At 43.8% G+C, this 22468-nt stretch overlaps 1 protein-coding gene across 1 annotated transcript in view; it reads right to left on the bottom strand.

Annotated features, from left to right (window-relative positions):
• Nucleotides 1–377, bottom strand: part of LOC118361390 (ataxin-1-like) — a 45000-nt gene extending 44623 nt beyond the window's left edge. The window contains exon 1 of the mRNA XM_052483114.1: nt 221–377. The gene's annotated coding sequence lies outside the window, so the exon portion shown is untranslated. The remainder of the gene's footprint in view (nt 1–220) is intronic.
• Nucleotides 378–22468: the final 22091 nt, after the last annotated feature.

The raw sequence follows: 22468 nt of genomic DNA, 5'->3' as shown, positions 1-22468 counted from the left end.
CAGACATCCAATTTCGAAAGTCAATCTTGAGTGATCTGTCTGCTGACACGGCCAAGCCTCAGCACACCAACCTCAATCAAATGCAGCGTCATTGCTACTCTACTCTCTGTACCTGGCATCCCTGTACATTTGGTGTGTAGTCATCTGTGACTGGAGTGTGTTTGTGTGTGTGCTTGTGCGTGCATGTGCGTGCGTGCGTGTGTGTGCGTGTTAATCCTACCTGTGTTTTCACAGCCCTTGTCATCTCGTTATCACAGTGACATTTGTTCGGGCCTGCTGGGCCATCTGGATACGTCCCACACACATGTGAGAGAAACCAGCCTGGTTTAGGTCTGACTCACATCAAACAGCCTCCCTGCCCACACACTCACACACACCAACAAACACACTCAATCACACAGAGAGAGAGAGAGAGAGAGAGAGAGAGAGAGAGAGAGAGATGAAAAATTGTGTGTCGATATAATTTTACAAACCGAGTGCAGAAAAACAAAAAATATTGAACAACATTCAATCAATGCATTTGTTGTGTTTCTGTTGTTATTGCATGTGTGCAGCATGCCCTGGAACAGCACCCGTGATGTGTGTGTGTGTGTGTGTGTGTGTGTGTGTGTGTGTGGGGGGGGGGATGGTCCCAGTATGCCAGGAGGTGGAGATGTTGATGCCACATGTTGGAGTTCTGAAACAACACATTTGGTGCCAACGCACTGTCACAGAAGTAAACATATTTCATTCGACTACAGGCTTAACTGAATGAACAACAGCAATGGAATACAATAATACATTCTATTAAAACGTTTGGGGAATGGCCTCGTCTCCTAAAACGTTTGGGGAATGGCCTCGTCTCCTAAAACGTTTGGGGAATGGCCTCGTCTCCTAAAACGTTTGGGGAATGGCCTCGTCTCCTAAAACGTTTGGGGAATGGCCTCGTCTCCTAAAACGTTTGGGGAATGGCCTCGTCTCCTAAAACGTTTGGAGAATGGCCTCGTCTCCTAAAACGTTTGGGGAATGGCCTCGTCTCCTAAAACGTTTGGGGAATGGCCTCGTCTCCGAGAGATGATCCTCGGAGCCAGATGATGTGATGGCAGCATGGTTGTTGAGTCAATCGCCACCTTCCGGAGACACCTGAGACCCCACCGCTTTAAGGAATACCTAGGATAGGATAAAGTAATCCTTCTCACCCCCCTTAAAAGATTTAGATGCACTATTGTAAAGTGGCTGTTCCACTGGATGTCATAAGGTGAATGCACCAATTTGTAAGTCGCTCTGGATAAGAGCGTCTGCTAAATGACTTAAATGTAATGTAAATGTAAATGTTGAAGACTGGTGCTGAAAAACAGCAACTGAGAAAAATAGTGTAAGTTGACACATAAATACTACACCAGATTTACGCCCATTAGTTGAGAGAGAGGAAGGGGATAATTGCAAGAGTGAGCCCACAGGTTAAACATCAAGTGTGAGGTATGTGGATTATTGTGCTGTGCTCGTAGGCTATGAGGTACATAGGTGATTGAAATTCCTCACATGGCTGAGAGAAGAAGAAACAAGACACTATGCTGCTGATGATACATTTGCCTGTACGGTAATATGCCTGTACAATAAGAAATAAAGGGAATTATGTTGCTTATGCTTGCTGGATGAAGTTAAATGCAATCAGAACATCCTTCCTGATTGAACTTTCTTTAACTACAATACATTAGACATAGTACTGGTACAGAGATAGAGAGGGCGAAAGACAGTGTGTCAATATAATGTGTTTGTTTCAGTTTTTATATGTGCAACACATCAAACAGCCCCTGTGGTATGTGTATTTGTGTGTGTGTGTGTGTCTGTCTGTCTGTGCGTGTGTGCGTGTATATGTGGGGTGGGGGGGCTGTCCCGTATACCAGAGGGTGGGGAAGTAGAGGTGTTTTTGCCACATGTTTGGGTTCTGAAACAATACATTTGTGGCCAACGTACTGCCACAGAATTCAACATATTTGACACAGTACCAAAAGCTCTCACAGTCTCATGTCAGAATTAGACGTTTGGCCGTGTTTTTCAAAAGTAATTTTTCTATGTTGCTCTAAACCTAAAATTTGGAAGTGTTAAACTTTTTATGGCTGCAGGGGCAGTATTGAGTAGCTTGGATGAAAAGGTGCCCATTGTAAACGGCCAGCTCCTCAGTCTCAGTTGCTAATATATGCATATTATTATTAGTAATGGATAGAAAACACTCTGAAGTTTCTAAAACTGTTTGAATTATGTCTGTGAGTATAACAGAACTCATATTGCAGGCAAAAACCTGAGAAATTCCACTTCCTGTTTGTATTTTTTCTGGGGGTGGCAGATTTTCAACCAAGCTCTCATTGAAATTACAGCGAGATATGGATGAGTTTTCACTTCCTACGCCTTCCACTAGATGTCAACAGTCAATAGAACTTTGTCTGATGACTCAAATGTGAAGGGGGGTTCGAATGAGACAGGAAATAGTCACCACAGCCATGAGTGGACCATGCTTTCACCAGGCACGTTCACAGATGAAGGACCTGCGTTCCATCGCTCATCTAAAGTCATTATAATTCTCCGGTTGGAATGTTATTCAAGATATACAGGGTCTTGCGAAAGTATTCGGCCCCCTTGAAGTTTGCGACCTTTTGCCACATTTCAGGCTTCAAACATAAAGATATAAAACTGTATTTTTTTGTGAAGAATCAACAACAAGTGGGACACAATCATGAAGTGGAACGACATTTATTGGATATTTCAAACTTTTTTAACAAATCAAAAACTGAAAAATTGGGCGTGCAAAATTATTCAGCCCCCTTAAGTTAATACTTTGTAGCGCCACCTTTTGCTGCGATTACAGCTGTAAGTCGCTTGGGGTATGTCTCTATCAGTTTTGCACATCGAGAGACTGAACTTTTTTCCCATTCCTCCTTGCAAAACAGCTCGAGCTCAGTGAGGTTGGATGGAGAGCATTTGTGAACAGCAGTTTTCAGTTCTCTCCACAGATTCTCGATTGGATTCAGGTCTGGACTTTGACTTGGCCATTCTAACACCTGGATATGTTTATTTTTGAACCATTCCATTGTAGATTTTGCTTTATGTTTTGGATCATTGTCTTGTTGGAAGACAAATCTCCGTCCCAGTCTCAGGTCTTTTGCAGACTCCATCAGGTTTTCTTCCAGAATGGTGCTGTATTTGTCTCCATCCATCTTCCCATCAATTTCAACCATCTTCCCGGTCCCTGCTGAAGAAAAGCAGGCCCAAACCATGATGCTGCCACCACCATATTTGACAGTGGGGATGGTATGTTCAGGGTGATGAGCTGTGTTGCTTTTACGCCAAACATAACGTTTTGCATTGTTGCCAAAAAGTTCCATTTTGGTTTCATCTGACCAGAGCACCTTCTTCCACATGTTTGGTGTGTCTCCCAGGTGGCTTGTGGCAAACTGTAAATGACACTTTTTATGGATATCTTTAAGAAATGGCTTTCTTCTTGCCACTCTTCCATAAAGGCCAGATTTGTGCAATATACGACTGATTGTTGTCCTATGGACAGAGTGTCCCACCTCAGCTGAGGATCTCTGCAGTTCATCCAGAGTGATCATGGGCCTCTTGGCTGCATCTCTGATCAGTCTTCTCCTTGTATGAGCTGAAAGTTTAGAGGGGCGGCCAGGTCTTGGTAGATTTGCAGTGGTATGATACTCCTTCCATTTCAATATTATCGCTTGCACAGTGCTCCTTGGGATGTTTAAAGCTTGGGAAATCTTTTTGTATCCAAATCCGTTTAAACTTCTTCACAACAGTATCTCGGACCTGCCTGGTGTGTTCCTTGTTCTTCATGATGCTCTCTGCGCTTTTAACGGACCTCTGAGACTATCACAGTGCAGGTGCATTTATACGGAGACTTGATTACACACAGGTGGATTGTATTTATCATCATTGGTCATTTAGGTCAACATTGGATCATTCAGAGATCCTCACTGAACTTCTGGAGAGAGTTTGCTGCACTGAAAGTAAAGGGGCTGAATTATTTTGCACACACGGGTTGCTTTTTCCATAAACATTTTTTGAAATCTGACACAGCGGCTGCATTAAGGAGAGGTATATCTATAATTCCATGTGTATAACTTGTATTATCATCTACATTTATGATGAGTATTTCTGTTGAAACGATGTGGCTATGCAAAATGACTTGATGTTTTTGGAACTAATGAATCTAATACGCCAATTTAAACTTAGATTTTTTTATATAAATATTAACTTTATCAAACAAAACATGCATGTATTGTGTAACATGAAGTCCTATGAGTGTCATCTGATGAAGATAATTCAAGGTTAGTGATTCATTTCATCTCTATTTCTGCTTTTTGTGAATGCTATATTTCGCTGGAAAATGGCTGTGCTTATTGTGGTTTGGTGGGCACCTAACATAATCGATTGTAGTGCTTTTGCTGAAAAGCATATTTGAAATCGGACACTTTGGTGGGATTAACAACAAGATTAACTTTTAAATGATATAAGACACATGTATGTTTTAGGAATTGTAATTATGAGATTTCTGTGGTTTGAATTTGGCGCCCTCTATTTTCACTGGTAGTTGTCATATCGATCCGTTAGCGGGATTGCAGCCATAACAAGTTTTTAAGGTAATATTTCGGAATTAACTCTGAATTTTAAGGTTAGGGTTAAGTTTAGGCATTAACGCCGAAATCTTACGGTTAGGTATTAACTCTGAAAGGTTAAATGGTTAAAAACAAAATCTCAAAAATAACTTTCAATCACTTGATTCTAACACGCAACCTTACATCCCAGATTTAGATGCTTATGCCAATCTGTCATCCCCTTCCACAACACCCTAGCAAAATTGAAACATACTTGAAGGTAACAGCGCTCTCTGTTGCCCCTAGTGGTCGGCTTCCATGCCATCTTCGGATGTCTTCAGACACGTCTAATACTGACTTGTAGCACAGGTGACCTGGCTGCATTTGCTACAAGCAGACTGGTACAGAGGTTACAGAGAAGAGATAGATGATCATTATCACACACAGGCACTGCAATGTTTTTTTTAAATGCAGGATACACAGCCCATTCAAATAAATGCAACCCTGGAGGGAGAGAGAGCGTGTCTTCATCTCTGAATATCTGTGTTTGTGGGGCACTCACTGAATGAGTGAGGCTTGAGAAATCCCCACGCTGCACTGCCAGAGAGTGAGAGAGCAAGAGGGAAAAATAGATACACTCCCTCCTCACCACAAAGTTTCCTGCACCTATGACTCATTCACTCTGCTCTTTGATACTGTGTGTGTGTGTGTGTGTGTGTGCGTGCGTGCATGCGTGCGTGCGTGCATGCATGCATACATTTGGGAGCTTGTTTTTGTTCATATTTAGTCATATTCTTTTAAACTCAGCAAAAAAATAAGCGTCCCTTATTCAGGACCCTGTCTTTCAAATATAATTTGTAAAAACCCAAATAACTTCACAGATCTTCATTGTAAAAGGTTTAAACACTGATTCCCATGATTGTTCAATGAACCATAAACAATACTGAACATGGACCTGTGGAAGAGTCGTTAAGACACTAACAGCTTAGCCTACAGACGGTAGGCAATTAAGGTCAAAGTTATGAAACCTTAGGACACTAAGAGGCCTTTCTACTGACTCTGAAAAACACCAAAAGAAAGATGCCCAGGGTCCCTGCTCATCTGGGTAAACGTGCCTTAGGCATGCTGCAAGGAGGCATGAGGAGGGCAATAAATTGCCATGTCTGTACTGTGAAAGTCCTTTTCACTGACGAGTGACGGTTTTGTTTCACCAGGGGTGACAATCGGATTTGTGTATATCGTCGAAGGAATGAGTGTTACACCGAGAGCTGTACTCTGTAGCGGGATCGATTTGGAGGTGGAGGGTCTGTCATGGTCTGGGGCGGTGTGTCACAGCATCATCGGACTGAGCTTGTTGTCATCCTGACATGAGCCTCCAGCATAACAATGCCATCAGCCATACTGCTCGTTCTGTGCGTGATCCCTGTCAGTGTTCTGTCATGGCCATCGAAGAGCCCAGATCTCAATCCCATTCAGCACGCCTGGGACCTGTTGGATCAGAGGGTGAGGGCTAGGGCCATTCCCCCTAGAAATTTCCAGGAACTTGCAGGTGCCTTGGTGGAAGAGTGGGGTAACATCTCACAGCAAGAACGGGCAAATCTGGTGCAGTCCATGAAGTGGAGATGCATTGTGGTACTTAATGCAGCTGGTGGCCACACCAGATACTGACTGTTACTTTTGATTTTGAACCCACCTTTGTTCAGGGACACATTATTCAATTTCTGTTAGTCACATGTCTGTGGAACTTGTTCAGTGTATGTCTCAGTTGTTGAATCTTGTTATGTTCATAGAAATATTTACACATGTTAAGTTTGCTGAAAATAAACACAAATGACAGTGTGAAGACATTTCTTTGTTTTCTGAGTTTATGTGTCTGCTCTGTCCTGAAATGTTGTGTGTGTGACATTTTTGTGAAAATGCTGAATGTGGAGAAGTGTATTCTGGTTTCAGAGCACTCTGAAAACCCACTGATTACTAGGCTGATTAGGAGATCAACATCAGTTAGAAGATCATACCCAGTTTCAGTATGACTGTGTTTGAGAACTAGTAAAGGGTAAACACCAAGATTACAAAGGTGAACCACGGTGAACCAGACGTAATTCGTTTTTTTAAGGCTAGGGGGCAGCATCCTGAATTCTGGATGACTGATGTGCCCAAAGTAAACTGCCTGTTACTCAGGTGAAGGAGCTAGGATATGCATATAATTGGTAGCATTGGATAGAAAACACTCTGAAGTTTCGAAAACTGTTCAAATAATGTCTTTGAGTATAACAGAACTGATATGGCAGGCGAAAATGCGAGGAGAATCCATTCGGATTTATTTGTTTTGAGGTCACAGGCCATATCAATGCTAGCCTATGGGATATTCAAAATAATTCCTCCCAGATTGCAGTTCCTATGGCTTCCACTAGAAAGGGTTTCAGGTTTTTCCAAGGTGTCTCTCATTAGAAAAGTGGTGAATGAGGTGCGCGCTTTTCGTTATTTATCTTCCCTATTGAACATACTATTCGCCGTCTTAAATTTGATCATTTATTTAAATATTAGAGCACCTGAGGATTAATTAGAAGCATCGTTTGACTTGTTTGGACGAACTGTACTGGTAACTTTCTGGATTTGTTTATATGCATGTTTAACGAGTGGATTACTGAATCAAGCGCGCTAAATAAACTGATGTTTTTGGAATATAAAGAAGGACTTTATCGAACAAAACAACCATTTGCTGGGACCCTTGGGATTGCAAACAGAGGAAGATCTTCAAAGGTAAGTGATTTATTTTATCGCTACTTGGGATTTTGTGACGCCTGTGCTGGTTTGGAAAAGTATTTTGGTGTGGGGCGCTGTCCTCAGATAATCGCATGGTATGCTTTTGCCGTAAAGCCTTTTTGAAATCTGGATTAACAAGAAGTTAAGCTTTTTAACAATGTAAGATATTTGTATTTTGAATTTCGCGCACTGCAATTTCACCGGATGGTGTCGTGGTGGTACGCTAGCGTCCCACCTAGACCAAAGAGGTTTTTAACAAACATTGGTCTCTTAACTTGTTGAGGATAGGGGGCAGTATTTTCACTTTGGATGAATTGCATGACTATAGTGAACTGCATCCTACTCTGTCCTAGATTGCTAATATATGCATATTATTATTACTATTGGATAGAAAACACCCTGAAGCTTCTAAAACTTTTTGAATTATGTCTATAACAGAACTTATAGGGCAGGCAATCTTCCAAACAAGAAGTGAGATTCTGAATGTGGGTCAACTTTGACGTCATTGCCCCTCCTTTCCCAACAAGATATGGATCTGGTAGCACTTCCTATGCCTTCCACAAATGTCCTCATTCAGCAGAAAGTGGAATGGAGCATTTGCTGTGAACTTTGACCGAGTGGGAGTGGAAATAGTCACTGTCCCGACAGAATGCCATTTTTCTGTGGCGCATTTTTCTGTGGGTGCCACCGCCGTTCCATTTGGCTGCAGCTGAAAACGTATGATCCAGTTGGAACGTTATTGGATATATATGAAAATAACATCCTGAAGATTGATTCTCTACTTAGTTTGACCAGCTTATTCGATCTGGAATATATCTTTTTGAAGTTTTCGTGCGAGTTGTCCTGGACCAGCAGTCAGTTTTTGAGCACGTGAGCTGAAAGTGGTAGCAAATGCAGCTAATTGGACACTAGTATTGGACATTATGGAACAAAACAATGATTTATTGTGGAACTAGGACTCCTTGCACTACATTCTGATGAAAGATCATCAAAGGAAAGGGAATATTTATGATGTAATTTCGTATTTCTGTTGAGTCCAACATGGCGGAGAAATACTTTTACGTCTGAGCGCCATCTCAGATTATTGCATGGTAGGCTTTTTCCGTAACTGTCATGCCCTGGTCGAAGTATTTTGTGTTTATCTTCATGTATTGGGTCAGGCCAGGGTGTGGCATGGGTTTTTGTATGTGGTGTGTATATATTGGGATTGTAGCTAGTGGGGCGATCGAGCAAAGTCTATGGCTGTCTGGAGTGGTTCTCAATCAGAGGCAGGTGTTTATCGTTGTCTCTGATTGGGAACCATATTTAGGCAGCCATATTCTTTGAGTTTGTTGTGGGTGATTGTCCTTATTGTCTTTGTTCCTGTCACTGTGTTAGTTGACACAAATATAGGCTGTTTCAGTTTTTGTTTCGTTATTTACGTTCTTTGTTTTGTAGTGTTTGTGTTAATTCGTGTTTACGTTGTTCATTAAACATGGATCGCAATCTACACGCTGCATTTTGGTCCGACTCTCCTTCACACCAAGAGAACCGTTACAGAATCACCCACCACAAACGGACCAAGCAGCGTGTCAACAGGCAGGAGCCACAGGAGAGGCAACAGAGGCAGCAGCAGCAGGAGCAGCAGCAGCTGCAGTGGGAGAGGCTGCACTACCTGGAGAAATGGACATGGGAGGACGAACTGGACGGTAAAGGACCCTGGGCTTAGCCTGGAGAATATCGCCGCCCCAAGGAAGAACTGGAGGCGGCGAAAGCTGAGAGGCGCAGGTATGAGGAGGCAGCACGGCGTAACGGATGGAAGCCCGAGAGTCAGCCCCAAAAATGTATTGGGTGGGGGCTCACAGGGAGTAGGGCTACGCTAGGTAGGAGACCTATGCTAACTTCCTGTGGTTACCGGGGGGCTAGAGAGACCGGGCAGGCACCGTGTTATAGCCCGGTGCGGTATATTCCAGCTCCGCGTATCGGCCGGGCTAGATTGAGCGTCGAGCCAAATGCCATGAAGCCGGCTCTACGCATCTGGTCCCCAGTGCGTCTCCTTGGGCCGGCTTACATGGTACCAGCCTTGCACTCGGTGTCTCCGGTTCGCCTGCATAGCCCAGTGCGGGCTATTCCACCTTGCCGCACTGGCAGGGCGACCGAGAGTATTCAACCAGGTAAGGTTGGGCAGGCTCGGTGCTCAAGAGCTCCAGTGCGCCTGCACGGTCCGGTCTATCCAGTACCACCTCCACACCCCAGCCCTCCGGTAGCAGCTCACCGCACCAGGCTTCCTGTGCGTGTCCTCGGTTCAGTACCACCAGTGCCAGCACCACGCATCAGGCCTACAGTGCGCCTCGCCTCTCCTGCGCTGTCGGAGTCTCCCGCCTCTCCAGCGCTGTCGTAGCCTTTCTCCTCTCTTGCGCTGCCGGAGTCTCCCGTCTGTTCAGCGCAGCCAGAACTGCCAGCCTGCATGGAGCAGTCAGAGCTGTCAGTCTGCATGGAGCAGCCAGAGATGTCAGTCTGCATGGTGCAGCCAGAGATGTCAGTCTGCAAGGAGCAGCCAGAGCTGTCAGTCTGCATGAAGCAGCCAGAGCTGTCAGTTTGCATGAAGCAGCCAGAGCTGTCAGTCTGCATGAAGCAGCCAGTCTGCAAGGAGCTGCTAGTCTGCAAGGAGCTGTCAGTCAGCAAGGAGCCGTCAGTCTGCAAGGAGCTGCCAGTCTGCACGGAGCCGCCAGAGCTGCTAGTCTGTAAGAAGCCGCCAGAGCTGTCAGCCTACATGGAGCAGCCAGAGCCGCCAGTCAGCGTGGAGCAGCCAGAGCCGCCAGTCAGCATGGAGCAGCCAGATCTTTCAGTCTGCCAGGATCCGCCAGTCAACCAGACTCTTCCAGATCCGCCAGTCAACCAGACTCTTCCAGATCTGCCAGTCAGTCAGACTCTTCCAGATCCGCCAGTCAGCCAGACTCTTCCAGATCTGCCAGTCAACCAGACTCTTCCAGATCGGCCAGTCAACCAGACTCTTCCAGATCCGCCTGTCAGCCGGGATCTGCCAGAACTGCCAGTTGGCCAGGATCTGCCAGTCGGCCAGGATCTGCCAGTCGGCCAGGATCCGCCAGTCAGCCAGGATCCGCCAGATCCGCCAGTCAGCCAGGATCTGGTAGATCTATCTACCTGCCTGAGCTTCCTCTCACTCCTGAGCTTCCTCTCACTCCTGAGCTTCCTCTCACTCCTGAGCTTTCTCTCACTCCTGAGCTTTCTCTCACTCCCGAGCTTTCCCTTAGTCCCGAGCTGCCTCAGTCCCGAGCTGCCCTTCAGTCCCGATCTGCTCCTCAGTCCAGTGGGGTTCTGGGTGAGGACTACTAGGCAATGGTTGGCGGCGAGGGTGGACTATCCAGAGACGCGAGGAGAGGGGACTAAGACATTGACTGAGTGGGGTCCACGTCCCGCGCCGGAGCCGCCACCATGGACAGACGCCCACCCGGACCCTTCCTATTGTTTTGAGGTGCGTTCGGGAGTCCGCACCTTAGGGGGGGGGGGTTCTGTCACGCCCTGGTCGAAATATTTTGTGTTTATCTTCATGTATTGGGTCAGGCCATGGTGTGGCATGGGCTTTTGTATGTGGTGTGTATATATTGGGATTGTAGCTAGTGGGGTGATCTAGCAAAGTCTATGGCTGTCTGGAGTGGTTCTCAATCAGAGGCAGGTGTTTATCGTTGTCTCTGATTGGGAACCATATTTAGGCAGCCATATTCTTTGAGTTTGTCGTGGGTGATTGTCCTTAGTGTCTTTGTTCCTGTCGCTGTGTTAGTAGACACAAGTATAGGCTGTTTCGGTTTTCATTTCGTTATTCACGTTCTTTGTTTTGTAGTGTTTGTGTTAATTCGTGCTTACGTTGTTCATTAAACATGGATCGCAACCTACGAGCTGCATTTTGGTCCGACTCTCCTTCTACAGATGAACGCCGTTACAGTAACATTTAAAATGAATCTGACACAGCGGTTGCATTAAGAACCAGTGTATCTTTAATTATATGTAGAACATGTATCTTTAGTCAAAGTTTATGATGAGTATTTCTGTTATCTGGCGTAGCTTTCTATAATTCCTCCGGATATTTTGGAGGCAGTTCTGAACATGGCGTCAATGTAAACCGACATTTGTGGATATAAATATGCATATTATCGATGAGTGTCATCTGATGAAGATTTTCAAAAGGTTAGTGATTCATTTTATCTCTAATCCTGCTTTTGTGACTCTATCTTTGGCTGGAAAAAATAGCTGCGTTTTCCCTTTGATTTGGTGGTGGTCTAACATAAATACGTGTTGTGTTTTCGTTGTAAAACATTTTAAAAATCGGACATGATGGGTAGATGAACAAGATGTTTATCTTTCATTTGAGGTATTGGACTCTCTGTTACTTAACAGAATTGTTCGCTTTCGTTTTGTTACTTTGTTCAAGTGTTTTTTTATAATAAAAGAAATCCTGAACACTTTTCACGCTGTGCTTTGGTCCACTCCTTCTGGCGTCACAGAACTACCCACCAAAATAGGAGCAAGCAGCATGGCCAGGAGGAGCAGGGATCCTGGGCCCGGGAGAAAGGGGAGTAGAGGATATCCTGGACCTGGGAGGAGGTAATGGCAGGGGCCAAGACCCTGCCATGGAAGCAGGCGGAGGCAGCGAAAGAGAAACTGCGATGATACGAGGAGTCAAGGCAACGACGGAAGCACGAGAGGCAGACCCCCCAACATTTTTGGGGAGGGGCACACGGGGAGATTGGCGGAGGTAGGGTTTAGACCTGAGCCAACTCCCCATGGTTACCGTGGGGAGTGTGTGACTGGTCAGGCACCGGGTTATGCAGTGATACTCACGGTGTCTCCAGTACGCATTCATAGCCCAGTGCGCTCTGTTCCAGCTCCTCGCAGTTGCCATGCTAGAGTGGGCATTCAGCCAGGACGGATTGTGCTGGCTCAGCGCTCCTGGTCTCCGGTGCGTCTCTTCGGTCCAGGATATCCTGCGCCAGCTCTATGCACGGTATCTCCAGTTCGCCAGCACAGCCCAGTGCGGCCTGTTCCAGCTCCCAGCACTTGCCATGCTACAGGGGGGTATTCAGCCAGGACGCATTGTGCCAGCTCTGCGCTCCAGACCTCCAGTGCACCTCCACGGCCCAGCATATCCTGCGCTGGCTCTACGCACTATGCCTCCAGTGTGCCGTCATAGCCCAGTGCGTCCTGTGTCAGCTCTCCACACTCACCGAGCTAGAGTGGGTATCCAGCGAGGACGTGTTGTGGCAGCTCCACTCACTAGGCCGTTTTGTTTTTCCATCATGTTGTCTATTTCTTTGTTTTGGCCGAGTATGGTTCCCAATCAGAGGCAGCTGTCTATTGTTGTCTCCGATTGGGAATCATACGTAGGTAGCCTTCCACCTGTGTTTGTGGGTAATTATTTTCTGTTTAGTCTCTGTTACCGGGCAGAACTGTTCGCTTTCGTTTTTTATTTTTTTTAATAATAAAATAAATCATGAACACTTTTCAAGCTGCGCTTTGGTCCACTCCTTCCGACGACAGGCGTCACACCCACCCTCTGGTCGTATGGATAACTTGTTATTATGTTTCCATAGAAACTATAGATTAAAATATAGGTCCTATCTATCAAAATACTCTAAACAGCATTAGGTGGCTGGGGTCAAAACGACCCCAAAGGACTTATTGTTGAGATTTATTAAGTGACAAGTTGATTGACAAAGTCATGAAAAATGTAATGAATTGAATTAACCTTTGGGCTATGATCAAAAACATGAATGTGGTCAAAATGAACCCAGTCGGCGGTTTGAGGGTTTTAATATTGTATAATATTACTAAGTCTAAAGGAATTCATCTAAACTATCAAAATGTCAGCCATCATGTTATAACCATCTCCTGGTTTATTTCAAGCTATTACTGTCTGAGACGAAAAACTCATATAGAGTAATGTGTGTTTGTGTCTGTAAGTACGTGCGTGTGTGTACAGTCGATTTTTGTGTCGAGAGAAGAATTGTGGTGCATGAATGTGGCTGTATAAGAGCAGTATTAAAGGCGTGTTTAACGCTGTGCTGGTGTCCCTTGGCTCAGTGCATGTTGTTTCTGTGTGGGCCTGTGTGTGCGTGTGAAAACTGTTCTTTAAATGCTGCTGTAATATTCACTGACATGCTAAAACACTGCTGCACACCGGGTGGGTTCTCCCTGTCACATCGCCTCATCCTCCTCCATATTCCCCCTTTCTCTCTCTCTTTCTTTCTCACCCTCCCCTCTCCTTCTCTTCTCCCTCTTTCTCAATTGGTCTCACAGACACTACCCCCTCTCTTTCTTTCTTTCTTTCTTTCTTTCTTTCTTTCTTTCTTTCTTTCTTTCTTTCTTTCTTTCTCCACCCACTGTCTCTCTCTCACCACCCCTTCTCTCTGCCTGCCCTCTCTCTCATCTATAATTGAGCGTTCCCACAGTACCAACTTAATTTGCTGCCTGTGAATAATGAATGAGACACTTTTTACCCTCCGCTAGTTTGATAACCGATTAGTAGTTTATCCGTGCTATCTGTGACCAGGCCTTGTGGTGCGGATATCACCCAGGCCTCGCGGTGCGGGCATCACCCAGGCTTGGGGGTGCGGGCATCACCCACCATGTGCCACCAAGGGAGGGAGACTACCAGGCAGATTACGTGGATGGAATCGCCTTGGGAAAAAACAAAACGGACCAAAAATGCATGTCTCCCTCTTTAACAGCATTATTAGGAAGACGAGACAGATTTACAGTACTCACATGGAAGCCCATCATATTGCTACGTTATACTGTATGTTATATTGCTTTGATTAATATTTAGTTAGGAGGCAGGGCAGAGAGCAGATATTCACTTTACGGAGTTCGAGATGGTGCACTCTTTATAAAGAGTGCATCTGACAAGGGCAATGAATGTCCCCTTAGTGCAGGTGAACTCTATAACTTTACAGCAGTTTTAAACCCTAGTCACCCTATAGTAACCTTATTACCTTTGGCCTACCTTAATGGTGCCGGTATTTGTTATACAGTATGAACATTGCACACACACACTCATACACACTCAGTCATAGCACACTACTGTGGTATTCTATTGAGGAGAAAACTACAAAAACAACAAAACCTTTTAGGCTTTAACACCTCTGATCTTCTCAATGGACTTTCAAGCTGTGCTCTACACACACACACACACACACACACACACACACACACACACACACACACACACACACACACACACACACACACACACACACACACACACACACACACACACACACACACACACACACACACACACACACACAGATCCACACGAACACACACACACGAACACACACACACTCACTCTCTCTCGCACAGGCACCATGCTTATTAATAGCATGTTTCAGCTCCACAACGCCGCGGAGAAGTGCAAGCGAGGCGGTTTAGAGCCGGGGGACCATAGATGACGTTACTCCTCTTGGGGTAAAGTTACGTAAAGTAACAGCTGATCATCACCCCTTCCTTCGCAGAAGGCAAGTTGACATAAAGTGTAGTCAACTTTGTTCTGAGGGAAGAAAGAATCTGATTGGTTTACGGCAGCACAAATTGGTTTCTAAAAGGTCAATGGGCGGTGTTTAACAGATAGGGGTGGCAGGTAGCCTAGTGGTTAGAGCGTTGGGCCAGTAACCGAAAGCAACATGCTTAACTAATCAGAGCAAGCTATTAGCTGAACATTAGCAAGTAATATATCCAGAAGTGGTAGATGGTGTGCAGGCCTCCTGAGTCGGACTAAATGTCCACTCCAAATAGCTTTTCTCTGCAGGCATTTTGGAGCAGCCTCTTGGATAAGTTTAATCACCTTGGGGGGTACGAACAAAGGATCCAATTCAGAAAAGTCGTATTCCTGGTTGAAATGCTGGTGAGTTACCACCGCTCTTATATCCAAAAGTCCTTCCCTGCTGTATGCAATAATGCAAACAACAAAAAATACTGTAAAGTTGCTTAGGAGCCAGAAACATAGCGGCCATGTCTATCAGCACGATTTTTACTATGTTAGATGGGTAAAATAAATCATATCTGACATTGAATATCCCATTGAGCACGGTGAAGTTATTAATTGCACTTTGGATGGTATCACCACAATGATACTGGGGAGTTAAGGACTGGGGTGTTTTTCAGGATAAAAATGTACGTAATGGAACTAAGCACAGCCAAAATCATAGAGGAAAACCTGGTTCCGTCTGCTTCCAACTCACACTCTCAAACACGTAGATCCCCTGAACGCAGCTCACTTTCCAGCCCACTTTCTGGCTCACACGCTCAAACACATAGATCCCCTGAATGCAGCTCACTCTCAGGATCCCAATCAACTGAATTCTGATCACCTGTTCACACACCTGTATGTCATTATCACACACTATTTAGTTCAGTTCTTTGCACGCCATCATTGTGAGGTATTGCTTGGTTTGTAACACATGGCTAGTTGGAGTGATGGGTTTCCTGTAATGTCATCCTACCGTGTATGATAGTTTTGGCCTGCCTCACTAATGATGCCTTTTGCCTATTCCCTGCCTGTACTTTAGCCTATTGGATTTCCTGTGATCAACCTATTGCCTGATCTCCCGGATGACGTTACTAGTCTTTTCCCTGCCTGTGCTGTTGCCTTTTTGGACCCCCTGTGTATGACCTTCTGCCTGCCCCTGGACCCAGCTACCTGCCTCCTCCGGTGGGCCTTTACAAATGAACACCTGCTGCTCCCTCTGCGTGAAACCAGCTCTCTGTCTCCCATCGGGTTCATTACACCACCAGGCACTGGGAGATGAATTCACCTTTCAGCAGGACAATAACCTAAAACACAAGTCCAAATCTACACTGCAGTTGTTTACCAAGAATATAGTGTATGTTCTGGAGTGGCTGAGTTATTTAAAAAAAAAAATCTACTTGAAAATATATGGCAAGACTTAAAAATGGTTGTCGAGCAAATGATCAACAACCAATTTAACAGAGCTTGAAGAATTTGGAAAAGAATAATGGGCAGATGTTGCACAAACCAGGTGTGGAAAGATCTAAGAGACTTACTCAGAAAGACTCAGCTGTAATCACTGCCAAAGGTGCTTCTACAAGGTATTGACTCAGTGGTATGAATGCTTATGTAAATGAGACATTTCTGTATTTAATTTTCAATAAATCGGCTAAAATTTCAAAAAATTGTAGCAAACGCACACGCGGGCACACACACACACACATGTAGGCAGACACACACACACACACACACACACACACACACACACACACACACACACACACACACACACACACACACACACACACACACACACACACACACACACACACACCAGCAAAATAGCCACCACTCCCCACCACACTTGTCTGACAGCCTGGCCATTAAGGCCCAATATGGTGAGTCACTGTATAATGACACAGCAGCTGATCATCTCACTGGCTGTTGATGGATTGCCTGTCATTCTGTTTGTTTGCCTTTGTGTGTGTGTGTGCGCGAGATTGTGAGCGTGCTTGTGAGTGTGCTTGTGTGTTTGTGCTTGCTTCCATTGTTGCATGTGTACATGATTAGCGCAATTATGGTGGGGATGATGATGGTGGTTATTGTTATTACTCCCAGAAATGCACCGATGACTGCTCAATTCTTCCTTGACATATTTTTTTGTCCAGGGTAATCTTAAAATATACATATAGTTATGGAACAATTTCTATTGAGTGGAGCCCTCACAACCGTTTTTCAGGGTAAAACCTAAGTTATGTTGAACATAATGTATCCCTGAAAACCGTAAATATCCCCTTTCTGCTGAACCCACGGCGAGTGCACCTCCAGAGACCTAGAGACGCAACCGAATCAATCCAATACAGCATGTCTGACAATGTCAGCAAACATTCACACAAAAACATTTTGTGTATCATGTGTGTATCTCTCTATCTAATCCATTCTACCTCTGTTTCCCTTCATCTCTTTCTCTCTCTCCCTAATAAACACACACACACACAAAACCACACACCAAACCACACACACACACTTTATTTCTGAATCTAATATCCAATGTCAAGTCTGAGTCTGAATAAGTCTAAAGCTGCGGGGGCAGAGAGAGATAGAGGTGGAGGGAGAGATGGGGGGAGGGTGAGAGAGAGAGAGGAATAATAGAGAACATGCCTGCTGCTGCTGTTGAGTTCAGCGGGTTTACTAGTGGAGAAGAGAGCAGTGAGTGGAGAGAGAGGATGAGAGAGATGGGCATCAGAACTGAAAACCCAGCGGGAAATACTTGGTGCGTGACACACACACACACACACACACACACACACACACACACACACACACACACACACACACACACACACACACACACACACACACACACACACACACAGTACACTCATACACCATTTCATATTCAAACACACAAATGTACACACAATTCCTTCAGGAAGCATTCACCCCCCTTTACTTTCCCCACATTTTATTGTGTTACAGCCTGAATACAAAATCTATTCAATTGAGATTTTGTGTCACCGGTCTACACACAATACCTCATAACGTCAGAGTGGAATTATGTTGATAGAATAAACGACAGCCTAAATAAGTTCAGGAGTAAAAACGTGCTTAACAAGTGACATAATAAATTGCATGGACTCAATCTGTGTTCAATAATAGTGTTTAATGTGATTTTTGAATGACTACCTCATCTCTGTAACACAAACATACAATTATCTGTAAGGTCATTCAGAGCATTGAAATTGAAACAGATTGCAACCACATAGACCAGGGAGGTTTTCCAAAGCCTTGCAAAGAAGGGAACCTATTATTGGTAGATGACAAAAAATCTGACATTCAATATCCCTTTGAGCATGGTGATGTCACTACAAAGATACAGGAGTCCTTCCTAACTCAGTGGCCGGAGAGAAAGGAAACTTCACCATGAGGCCAATGGTGACTTTAAAACAGTTACAGAGTTGAACATTTTAGGGATAGGGGGCAGCATTTTCACTTTGGATGAATTTCGTGCCCATAGTGAACTGCCTCCTACGCTGTCCCAGATGCTAATATTATTGTTACTATTGAATAGCAAACACTCTGAAGTTTCTAAAACTGCCTGACTTATGTGTGTGAGTATAACAGAACTCATATGGCAGGCAAACTTCCAAACAGGAAGTGGAAATTCTGGGGCTGGTTGATTTTCAGATCATCGCCTATTCACATCCCAGTAAGACATGGATCTGTTCGCACTTCCTACGCCTTCCACTAGATGTCAACAGTCAGTAGAACGTGGACTGAAGCCTCTAGTGTGATATGGGACCGGATGGTAGCTATTTGAGTCAGTGGTTTGGCAGAATGCCAGATCCTGGTCAGGCACATTTCTCATGATATCGCCATGCGTTCCATTACTCAGTAGACAAAAACGAATGCTCCGGTTGGAACATTATTGGATATATATGATAATAACATCCTGAAGATTGATTCTCTACTTAGTTTGACCAGTTTTTTCGACTTGGAATATAACTTTTTGTAGTTTTCATCTCAGTTCGCCTGGACCGGCGCCAGCTTTTGGACATGTGAACTAAACGTGCTAGCAAAAGTAGCTAATTGGACACTAGTAATGGACATTACCGAACAAAACAACAATTTATTGCTGAACTAGGATTCCTGGCACTGCATTCTGATAAAAGATCATCAAAGGTAAGGGAATATTTATGATGTAATTTCATATTTCTGTTGACTCCAACATGGCGGAGAAATGTTGTGTTTTTCTGAGCGCGTCTCAGATTATTGCATGGTATGCTTTAAAAAAAATCTGACACAGCGGTTGCATTAAGCACAAGTGTATCCATAATTATATGTAAAACATGTATCTTTCATCAAAGTTTATGATGAGGCATTTCTGAACATGGCACCAATGTAAACCGAGATTTGTGGATATAAATATGCATATTATCGAACAAAACATAAATGTGTTGTGTAACATGATGTCCTATGAGTGTCATCTGATGAAGATTATCAAAGGTTAGTGATGAATTTTATCTCTATTTCTGCTTTTGTGACTCTATCTTTGTCTGGGAAAAATGTCTGTGTGTTTTTTTGGATTTGGTGGTGATCTAACATAAATAAATATATGTTGTGTTTTTGCTGTAAAACATGCATCCTGTTTGCAATAAGTATAACATCTGAAGTATACAATTTGGCAAAAATATGTACTTTATGTATTCAAAGTGTTATGTTTGAGGCAAATCCACCACAACACCTTATTGAGTACCACTCTTCATATTTTCATGCATGGTGGTGGCTGGATCATGTTATGGGTATGCTTGACATTGGCAAGGGCTAGGGAGTTATTCAGGATAAAAATAAACAGAATAGCGCTAATCACAGACAAAATCATTTTCAATTAATGTCAATTAATTAACATGTCTAAAAACATGTTTCAACTTTGTGGTCATAAGAAATTGCGTGTAGTTGGGTGAGATTTTTTTTTATTTAATCACTTTTGTTTTCAGGCTGTAACACAACAACATGTGGAATTAGTCAAGGGGTATGAATACATTCTGAAGGTACTGTACATGCACGCACTCTTACACTGCACACATGCACCTACACTACTGGTCAAAAGTTTTAGAACACCTACTCATTCAAGAGATTTTATTTATTTTTACTATTTTCTACATTGTGGAATAATAGTGAAGGCATCAAACCTATGAAATAACACATAACACACTCTCAACGATCTTCGTCTAGAATGCTTTTCCAACCGCCTTGAAGGAGTTCCCACATATGCTAAGCATTTGTTGGCTGCTTTTCCTTCACTCTGCGGTCTGACTCATCCCAAACCATCTCAATTTGGCTGAGGTCAGGGGATTGTGGAGGCCAGGTAATCTGATGCAGCACTCCATCTCTCTCCTTCTTTGTAAAATATCCCGTACACAGCCTGAAGGTGTGTTGGGTCATTATCCTGTTGAAAAACAAAAGATAGTCCCACTAAGCCTAAACCAGATTGGATGGTGTATTGCTGCAGAATGATGTGGTAGCCAGACTGGTTAAGTGTGCCTTGTATTCTAAATAAATCACAGACAGTGTCACCAGCAAAGCACCCCCACACCATCACACCTTCTCCCCAATGCTTCACAGTGGGAAATAAACATGCGGAGATCACCCACAATGCTTCTCACAAATGTCCATTTTGGACTCCAGACCAAAGGACACATTTCCACCGGTCTCATGTCCATTGCTTGTGTTTCTTCGCCCAAGCAAGTATCTTATTCTTATTGGTGTCCTTTAGTAGTGGTTTCTTTGCAGCAATTTGAGCATGAAGGCCTGATTCACACCGTCTCCTCTGAACATCTCCAATCCAAAGTTAAATCTAGAATTGACTTCCTATTTCGCAACAAAGCAACCTTCACTTATGCTGCCAAACATACCCTTGTAAAACTGACCATCCTACAGATCCTCGACTTTGGCGATGTCATTTACAAAATAGCCTCCAATACCCTAGTCAATAAATTGGATGCAGTCTATCACAGTGCCATCCATTTTGTCACCAAAGCCCCATATACTACCCACCACTGCAACCTGTACGCTCTTGTTGGCTGGCCCTCGCTTCATACTCGTCGCCAAACCCACTGGCTCCAGGTTATCTACAAGACCCTGCTAGGTAAAGTCCCCTCTTATCTCAGCTCGCTGGTCACCATAGCAGCCCCCACCTGTAGCACGCACTCCAGCAGGTATATCTCTCTGGTCACCCCCAAAACCAATTCTTCCTTTGGCCGCCTCTCCTTCCAGTTCTCTGCTGCCAATGACTGGCACAAACTACAAAAATCTCTGAAACTGGAAACACTTATATCCCTCACCAGCTTTAAGCACCAGCTGTCAGAACAGCTCACAGATTACTGAACCTGTACATAGCCCATCTATAATTTAGCCCAAACAACTACCTCACCCCCTACTGTATTTATTTATTTTGCTTCTTTGCACCCCATTATTTCTATCTCTACCTTGCACATTCTTCCACTGCAAATCTACCATCCCAGTGTTTCACTTGCTGTATTGTATTTACTTCACCACCATGGCCTTTTTTTTGCCTTTACCTCCCTTCTCTCACCTCATTTGCTCACATTGTATATAGACTTGTTTTTATACTATATTATTGACTGTATGTTTGTTTTACTCCATGTGTAACACTGTGTTGTTGTATGTGTCGAACTGCTTTGCTTTATCTTGGGCGGGTCGCAATTGTAAATGAGAACTTGTTCTCAACTTGCCTACCTGGTTAAATAAAGGTGAAATAAATAAATAAATAAATAAAAAACAGTTGATGTTGAGATGTGTCTGTTGCTTGAACTCTGTTGAGCATTTATTCGGGCTGCAACTTCTGAGGCTGGTAACTCTAATGAATGTGTCCTCTGCAGCAGAGGTAACTCTGGGTCATACATTCCTGTGGCGGTCCTCATGAGAGCCAGTTTCATCATAGTGCTTGATGGTTTTTGCAACTGCACTTGAAGAAACGTTCAAAGTTCTTGAAATTTTATGGATTGACTGACCTTCATGTCTTAAAGTAATGTTGGATTGTAATTTCTCTTTGCTTATTTGAGCTGTTCTTGCCATAATATGGACTTTTACCAAATAGGACTATCTTCTGTATACCACCCCTACCATGTTACAACACAACTGATTGGCTCAAACGCATTAAGAAGGAAAGAAATTCCACAAATGAACTTTTAACAAGGGACACCTGTTAATTGAAATGCATTCCAGGTGACTACCTCGTGAAGCTGGTTGAGAGAATGCCAAGAATGTGCAAAGCTGTCATCAAGGCAAAGGATGGCCACTTGAAGAATATCAAATAAAAAATACATTTTGATTTGTTTAACACTTTTTTTTACATGATTCCATATGTGTTATTTTGTAGTTTTAATGTCTTCACTATTATTCTACAATGTAGAAAATAGTAAAAAATTATGAAAAACCCTTGAATGAGTAGGTATTCTAAAAATATTGACCGATGGTGTATGTAAATACATACAAACACGTAAAGTACACAGACTGTACACACATGAACAAATACAGTGTGTGAATACTGTGTTTCAATTCTTCTTGTACTTTCTTCAGTAATGCAGACATG

This window comes from Oncorhynchus keta, chromosome 28 (genome assembly GCF_023373465.1).
Source record: "Oncorhynchus keta strain PuntledgeMale-10-30-2019 chromosome 28, Oket_V2, whole genome shotgun sequence".
NCBI classification, from domain to species: domain Eukaryota; kingdom Metazoa; phylum Chordata; class Actinopteri; order Salmoniformes; family Salmonidae; genus Oncorhynchus; species Oncorhynchus keta.
This window is presented reverse-complemented; position numbering and strand designations above follow the sequence as displayed.